Raw genomic sequence first — 9,366 nt, forward strand, 5'->3', positions numbered from 1 at the left:
TCCGTGAGGAAGACGTTCCTTAACAAACTCAAAAACTGTTGAGCAAAAAGATGTAATTAAGTGCCCAAATAAAGAAAGAAGAAACTCAAAGACCGCAGAACAGATTTATAAAGGATTAAATACTGTAATTATATATACCAGTGAATTATTTTCCTTAGATAGGAGATAGGAATGAGATTATTTTCCTAGAACCCGGTTTGTTTGGTATTAGGAGCCATACCTGTCTGTGTGTGTGATTTAAGCAGAAAAACCCTTTATAGGATTCATAGAGAAATGTGAGAAGCCTCAGGCAGCGGCGCGTAACTCTGTCACCAGGTGTTGGAGGGGGGGGGGGAATACAGGTAATGTTACGCGGGTAACATTACTGTGTCACCAAGTGTGGGGTGGATACATGTATCATCACTGTCACCAGGTGCGGTGGGGAAATACAGATTATCTAATGGGGATGATGCTCTACCAGAGGAAGGTGCGTAAGCCACCTCCATCCACAACCTTTATGGCCCGATTCGACAAAGAATTTGAAAGTCAAAGAGGAACTAGGTTGAAGCGCAACATGTACAAGGATAGTAAGAGCCACCGTAGACACCAACAGGTAAGTACAGGTAACATAACAGTGTCAAGGGGTGTGGTGAGGAGGGATGGGGTGGAAAAGGGGGGACAGGTAGAAATATTATTGTACTAGTCCATGTGTGGGGGGGGGGGGGCGGGGAAAGCGATGGAAAGGAGTGAGGGAGTGGGATAGGAATCCCTCTCTCTCCTGATTCTCATACCTAATTGACTATTCCATCACTTGTTTAAGTTTTATTTTTTTGCACCTTTCGTGGCGTTGTTTGGCTTGAGACGACATCGTTCACAGCCTGCCGTTACTACCTAATCCCGTTCATGTCGGTGTTTCGTACGCTTGTTAGGTCGAGTTAGACGGGTGCTGCCCTGTCTGGTAACAAAAATAATGCATATTAATACACACTGTATTCATATACTATATGTAAAAAGATGGATGTAATGTGTTGTATATAATTGATAGGATGAGGTTAAACACGTATAGCCCCCTTCCCCCCCCCCCTCCACTCTTCTCTCAGCTGACTGTTCGAGGGAGACAGTTGCCGTCAATGAATATATGTACACCGACAGGTGTATATCCATTTCCCTGTGTATATATACACACTTAAGAGAAAACTTTAGTACTGAACTATGTTCAGGATTAAAGTATATTTGGTGGTTGAGGCAGTCACCTAGAGTGGTGGCGTTATTAACCCTCCAGAGGCTGATAAAGGCCTGATGCCCGCCACATAAACAAACCGGGACAGTTGCCGATCGCTAATTGAAAATCTATCATTGTTAACTGTTGGGAACCAGCGAGGAACAGTCACTGACGGTCGTGAGAGCTGAGCGGTGCGGTCAAGGTGCACGTCTTGTCGGAGTGGCAAGGTTAGGAGTGCTATACATGTTTATTTACAAGAAATATGTGTGCTAGGCTGAATATTTTGATGTCGGAGGCATCAATTGACTTAATGCAGTAAATACACACCGTTTTCTTGCACGATTACGTATTCTGACTTTAATTCATTATTATTGAATTTGTGTAGGAATAAGAGGAGTAAGAGTGTTTATATTCTTAAGAATGTAATTGTTATTCCTAGTGTTCTCACAATATTGGCTGTTGACTCGAGTATTATTGACCCAGTTGTTAGCGGTGTTGATCGTGCTTCCATACACAACAGCTGTTGTATGTATTCCATATAAACTAATATATATGCCAGTGTTCGAAATCTGAGCTAGACGTCTCCTATTGGTATTGTCAACGTTGATAGCCTAGTTAGGAGGGTTGAAATAGCCTATTTCATAATCAAATTTCAAAATACATCTCAATTCCTTTGGGATGTATTTTATTATCGCGATAAACGTATTTGAATTTGTTAGTCTAGTGAAGTGCCTTCATGTTTAGAGCGGAGTTGACCCCACTACCACCACCCCCAAACACACAAGCCTAGCTATCAGGTTATCTAAATTCCGAGCTTCTTAGATAGAGTTGCGGCTCTAAGTACAGAATCTAACCATCTAACATAAGTTAGGATTGACTATTCAATACATTCTATTTGTAATATTAGTTTAGATTCGAGAAAATACTAATTGTGAATACGTTGTGCGTTAAAATTGAGGAATACATTTTCCGGGACGGCCGGCTGGTTTAACGAGCCTAGCCTGAGAACACAACAACCTGCCCTCAGGCTAGGTTAGTTAAAGGGGGGTGGCGACCTCCAAAAGACTCATTCATCAGTTTGAAGGTACTGTGTATTCAGATATTATATTTTCTTAATATAAGGTAATAATATAAACTCGAATTTGTGATGAATAGTTTGGCCCATCTTAAAAACGTTCTGTTGGCCAAGATTGGCAAATGCGGTACGAGGATGAAGCATTTAGAGAGATGCGACTCGAGCACCTGAACGAAGGTGTCTCGAACCACAGCTCGAACATCTTCGTGAGATGTGAACGAAGCACTGTTCGCCGCTCGGGAAAGATAACATAAGCGTCATCAGTAGAGTCGTGAGAGTTCCCATTCATAAACACGGGGGTTTGGTGGGTGAATTAACGAGTGGTGGCTGGAGTAACAAGCACTTGGCGCGTTGTTGGAAATAACCAACAGTTTTATACATCTCTTGTATTTTTATACAACCTTTTGTATTAACCACAAGTAGTTACTAAAATTACTAACTTGTAGAATTAATCATTATCATGCTTTATAATAGCCATATTACCAGATTCTTCCTAGTCAGAATGACGACGTGAGGAACGACAGGCTGAAGCATGAATTCTTTCCACATTTAGTTGGATTTATAACAGAGTCCAGTTTATCATTTCCTTTACTAAGGATAATTACTTACTAATATGTTTATTTTCGTAGCATACTACTGCTTATTGGAACTCCCTTATTTAGTTGATATTAAACATTCCAGTGGAAATTATTTGAATGTAAAATAATTCCACTTTATATTCCTCATTTAGTTACGTAGCTTTAATAAACCGACTTACGGTATGAGGAGTCATATTATAACATGAAAGAATTAAACGTGACATAAATACTCGTCACAATCTCTTCTTTCGTAGTTAATTCCGATATATATAATATAAATCCATTTACGCTCGAGATGCCTTATCGAGAGCCGCGCATGCGCAATCGGGAAGAAGAAGAAGACGGCGAGAGCGTCGCTAGCCACCACGCGCGAGAGACGCCATTAACAACGTGCCTCTACGCGAGAGAGACGTCATTAACGGCGTACTACAGAACACATCAACACCTTACCTCTCCGACGCCATTACACGGAAGCGTGGGCAACTATCTTGCCAAGTTACTGTGTTGCAGAACTCCTAATTAACGACTCATAGTTACGTCAGGTTGCTCGTTCGCTGTGCCACGCAATAGTCAACAAAACAAAGTTAGTTGAACAGAATCTAGATTCTCTCTTAATGAGAAAGTGATATTAACGATAGTTTAGACAACCTTTACATTTAATTTGTCTTTCAGCTTGACTGGGTAAAGGAGAAGAATTAATTTCATTCCATGTGCTTTTCCAACTAATTCAGTCGAACAGCTAAGCTGACCTGATTTTCTAGTAGTGTAGTATTAGATATACTAACATCTAGTTACATGAATGATTTCCTTCCAAATTGTACGGCTCTAATGACTTCGATTTTACGGCTCTAATGACCTATTTTGTACGGATCTAATGACCTGGTTTGTACGGGTCTAATGACCTAGTTTACTCGGATTCAATGACCTCGTTTATACGGTTCTAATGACCTAGTTTGTACGGCACTAATGATCCAGTTTGCACGGCTCCAATGACTTAGTTTGTAAGGCTCTAATGACCTGGTTTGTACGGCTCTAATGACCTGGTTTGTTTGTAAGGCTCTGATGACCTGGTTTGTAAGGCTCTAATGACGTGGTTTGTTTGTAAGGCTCTAATGACCTGGTTTGTACGGCTCTAATGACCTGGTTTGTTTGTAAGGCTCTAATGACCTGGTTTGTAAGGCTCTAATGACCTGGTTTGTACGGCTCTAATGACCTGGTTGGTTTGTAAGGCTCTAATGACCTGGTTTGTAAGGCTCTAATGACCTGGTTTGTACGGCTCTAATGACCTGGTTTGTTTGTAAGGCTCTAATGACCTGGTTTGTAAGGCTCTAATGACCTGGTTTGTAAGGCTCTAATGACCTGGTTTGTAAGGCTCTAATGACCTGGTTTGTTCGGCTCTAATGACCTGGTTTGTACAGCACTAATGACCTCGCTTATACGGCTCCAATGATCTCGTTTGTACGGCACTAATTATCCAGTTTGTACGGCTCCAATGACCTAGTTTGTACGGCACAAATTATCCAGTTTGTACGGCTCCAATGACCTAGTTTGTACGGCACTAATTATCCAGTTTGTACGGCTCCAATGACCTAGTTTGTACGGCACTAATTATCCAGTTTGTACGGCTCCAATGACCTAGTTTGTACGGCACTAATTATCCGGTTTGTACGGCTCCAATGACCTAGTTTGTACGGCACTAATTATCCAGTTTGTACGGCTCTAATGACCTAGTTTGTAAGGCTCTAATGACCTCGTTTGTACGGCACTAATGACCTCGTTTGTACGGCACTAATGACCTCGTTTGCAGGGCACTAATGACCTCGTTTGTACGGCTCTAATGACCTCGTTTGTACGGCACTAATGACCTCGTTTGTACGGCACTAATGACCTCGTTTGTACGGCACTAATGACCTCGTTGAATGACCTCACGGTGATGGAAAAAACCCTCACGGTTCCAGCACTAGACGTAACCCCTAAACTCTACCAACTATGCAACCAAATAAACCTCAAATCATCAGTCATAATTTGTTCCAGCGCTGCGTCATACAGTGCCCCAAATGCGGTTCCGGGAGGCGTCCTTGTTCAGTGGTAAATACTTCCTGAAATCTTGCATTCAACTCTGAGATAGCTGCCATTGACCGTGTGTGTTCTCACCTAATTGTGCCAGTAGTAGTTAAGCTTTGGTCCTGCCTCACAACCCGTCAATAAACTGCTGTACAGGTTCCTGAGGCTGTACACCATATTGAGCTCTTATCATATCTACATTTGAAACTGTAATGAATCTGCCTCCACCACATCACTTCCTAGTGCATTCCATTTGTTTTACAACTCTGACACACTGGACAAATTCTTTTTAGTGTCTCTTAAGTACCCAAATGAGCCACAATTTCCATTTGTGTTCCCCTTGTGCGAGGACCACCCGTACCAAATAGTCTGCCGTTATTATTCCAATCAATTAGTTGCCCTGGAAATTGTTTCCGGTTATCATATGTCTCCTCTAACTCCTCTCTCTTCCAGTGTCCAATTACATGTCATGTAATCTTTCCTCTTAACTCACGCCTCGCAGTTCTGGAACTAATCTGGTGGCAAACCTTCGAACCTTTTTTCAATAAGTCTTATACTTAACTAGCTATGGCCTGCTTCCTGGAGTCGTATACTCCAGGATTGCCTGTCATATATGACGTGTGCGCGCGCGTGCGAGTGTGTGTGTGGGAAGGTGGGGGGTTAAGTATAAGTAAACAAAATTCGATGCAACAGAAAACGGGGAACTACGTACTGTATAAGCTTTCGTGACGTAATGAGTGACACGTGACGGATCCCGCTGCTGTCTGCGTTACGTGACAAACGTCACGAAAACACTTGAAGACGGTAGAAGGAAATATTCAAGTGGTTATGCAGGGTCCAGCATAGCTCATTCAAATGTCATTTATTATCTTTCCCGAGGATAAGGGTCCTCGCTAGACTATATGACGGGGTTACAGTGTTAGTCATACAGGGGCATGTGATCAGTAGCCTGCACTTACACACTGTAGTTGCACTTGCACACTTTAGCTGTATTCCCCTATCCCCTCCCTCTATCCCTAGTCTTCCTCCCATCTTCGCCACCCCTCCCTAGCCTATTTTCACTCCCCTTCCCTCTAACCCCTCTCCTATAACATCACTATAATACTATAAGAACACTTCAGATATTGTCGTTTCATCAACACATAATACATAAAGTCTAAGGAAAAATTATTAAATTTTGGGGGGTTTAAAGAGTAAGTATTGAGTAGACTTTTTAAAATTTTTAGATGATCAGTAAGTAGTTTCCTATATTAAAAATAATTTGCAATAATAATTATAATTCAGTCGAATCATTTGGCATTGTAAGATTGACGTTGTTGTTGTTGTTTAAGATTCAGCTACTGGGAACCAAAAGTTCCAAGTAGCACGGGTTATGGTGAGCCCGTAGTGAACTTGCCTTACACTGGAGCGGGGCTGTAACTTGCAAGATTGACGTTGGCATAATGTCACTTGGCACCGTTTTCTTTTAACACCAATTCTGACCCGTCCATGTTGGGCACGTATGCAACAGTAATTACTGTTGAAAATTGGGTGAAGCTAGCCCCAAGCGTCTGGCCTCCAACCTCGAACACACGGTGAGACATTTCCATTTATATAGATGTATATCAGTCACCTCGTTCAATTTTTATATATTTATATTTTGTTAATAAATTCCTGGATATATAAGGAAGAATTGTGATTAATTCATAAATGCATGCCATAAACAGACCGTGAAGATTAAAATAGTCAATAAAAATACAATATACTACAGCCAGCCCTCAAGGTCACCAGACGTCATGCTTAACAACAGTAGCAACAATTTCCGACATAATTCCTACTGTTCACTTGACGTCAGATCCATTAATGTCTCGCCGTGGTTATGTAACAGCGAGAAGTCTTACGGATATATTTAACACGTCGCGCAAACACACGTATTAAGATGCGGTTATTTAATGTCTGGTTTCCTGGACATTTCCGCCTCTGAAGCGTAATAAAAAAAATAATAGTAAATCGGAGTTAAGTTCCTCTTAAACAGGTTCGAAGCCTTTACGATCGTCGGCATTTTTGCTGACTGCGTTCGTGACTTGCCAGACGGATTCGAGGATATGCTTTGTAGGCGCAATTAACGGCGAATATCTTTGTGTGTGCTTTGTCTTTTCCCCTGTCATAGCGGGTGGAAGTTTTTTTTTTTTCTTCAGGTGGTGGCGATCGTAAGAGTCCGCAGCGTGGACTTCCTTCCCACCGACCTTGCGGCTACTTTGTCCACTCCGCTGACTGCCTCCCACTACAGTCGGAGCAAACTGAATCTCACGCGATTTGCACCGCTAATTTGCCACGATAATGAATCAGAGTTGTTCCGAGAACGATGACGTGCGTGTCGAGCTAAGTTCTTGTTACTCTTTTTGTTGTGTGTTTTGAATAAAGACAATATATAGCTGCGCTGCAGACTGGCTGGCATTCGGTTGGTAATAAATTCATCACCTGGATGAGTGCATTAAACTGTAATGAGTCAGTGTTAACAGTCAGTGAGGGCGGTAAGTTGTCTTTTAACTGTCTCTCAATATGGTTTATACGGGGAAATTCCTCGCATTAACTGGCTCTTAACGTCATGTGTTGGACAAATTTATATAATCTTGTTTGTATGCACATATTATAAAGGTTTCCATTTTTAAATTTACCAGTGCACAATAATTTTCAAAATTTGTCCTAAGTTGACACACCGATTTGTTCGAGAAACTTCTTTTTGAGGACAGAATTCAAACTTTTGTGCTAAATTAAAGCCATATATATGTTAAATTGTAAACTCGTACTGGTGATGGCTTGTACTGGTGATGGCTAGTACTGGTGGTGGTTCGTACTGGTGGTGGCTCGTACTTTGTGTGGCTCGTACTTTGTGTGGCTCGTACTTTGTGTGGCTCGTACTTTGTGTGGCTCGTACTGGCGGTGGCTCGTACTGGTGGTGGCTCGTACTTTGTGTGGCTCGTACTTTGTGTGGCTCGTACTTTGTGTGGCTCGTACTGGCGGTGGCTCGTACTGGCGGTGGCTTGTACTGGTGGTGGCTCGTACTGGTGGTGGCTCGTACTGGTGGTGGCTCGTACTGGGTGTGGCTCGTACTGGGTGTGGCTCGTACTGGTGGAGGTTCGCAATGTCGGTGGCTCGTACTGGTGGAGGTTCGTAATGTTGGTGGCTCGTACTGGGTGTGGCTCGTACTCTGTGTGGCTCGTACTGGTGGTGGCTCGTACTGGCGGTAGCTCGTACTGGTAATGTTGGGAACTATACAGTAGTCAGGAATGTATGGAGACACATCACAAATTTAGCCTGACTGCAGAAATACAGAAAATACACACCATCGCTCATGCAGGTGGCTGGATGGTTTTGGCATCCCCGGAGCGTCGAGGGGACTGTGGTTTTAAGGGACTGTAGTTCTAAGGGGATGTAGTACAAAGTGACTGTACTCGCCTAGTTGTGCTTTCAGGGGATGAACTTCGGCTTTTTTGTCTCGCCTCTCAACTGTCAGTTAACTGGTGCACAGATTCCTGAGAATACTGGGGCTCTGTCATTTGTCATATCTACATTTGAAACTGTGTATGGAGTCTACCTCCATCACATCACTGCCTAATTTACTCCATTTGTTAACTATTCCCAGAAAAAGTTCTTTCCCTGTGGCTCATTTGGGTAGTCGGTGTCCACCTGTGTCCCCATGTTCGCGTACCACACATGCTAAATAGTTTATCTACCCTGCCAATTCATCTGAGAATTTAATAGGTGGTGATCATGTCCCCCATAAATCTTTTGTCTTCCAGTGTCGTGAGTTTTAGTTCCAGTAGTTTTCCTCGTCGCTCATACCCCTCAACTCTGGGACTAGCCTGGTGGCATACCTCTGAACCTTTTATAACTTCGCTGTGTGTTTGACTAGATATGGACTCTATGCTGGAGCCACATACTCCAGCATTGATCTGATATGTTATAGAAGGTTCTGAATGATTCAGAACATAGCTTCCTTGATTCAGTTCTAAGGACCTGTGATTATTTTAGTCTGTGGTTCTAAGGGCCCGTGGTTCTAATGCGCTGTGGTTTAAAGGGCCTGCTGATTAAATTTTTATGTTTTGATCTGTTTGCACCAGCGGACCCTCAGACCTCGAGAACGACAGTGAGGGGCGTGGCTCTGATGGTTCTGGAGTTGTCAGGGATAAACGCAATTTTGTTTCGGCAAAAATTCTAAAATACTACAGTTTGTGAGACATGGGCGCTACGATGGATTACATAAATATTGAATATAGTAAATTATATGTCAACACAGCTGGGTCAAAACTGAATGGTCCCGGATTCGTAACCCGGACAGGACGCAAATGTTGAGTGTGTTTCCTTTCACCTGTCAGTATATGGGGTACCCGCGGAGTTCCGCAACTGTTGTGGGTTACGTCCCGATTAATGTTAGCCGATGGCCAGAGTAGGTATCTCTATGAACC

Source organism: Procambarus clarkii, chromosome 47 (genome assembly GCF_040958095.1).
Source record: "Procambarus clarkii isolate CNS0578487 chromosome 47, FALCON_Pclarkii_2.0, whole genome shotgun sequence".
Lineage (NCBI taxonomy): Eukaryota > Metazoa > Arthropoda > Malacostraca > Decapoda > Cambaridae > Procambarus > Procambarus clarkii.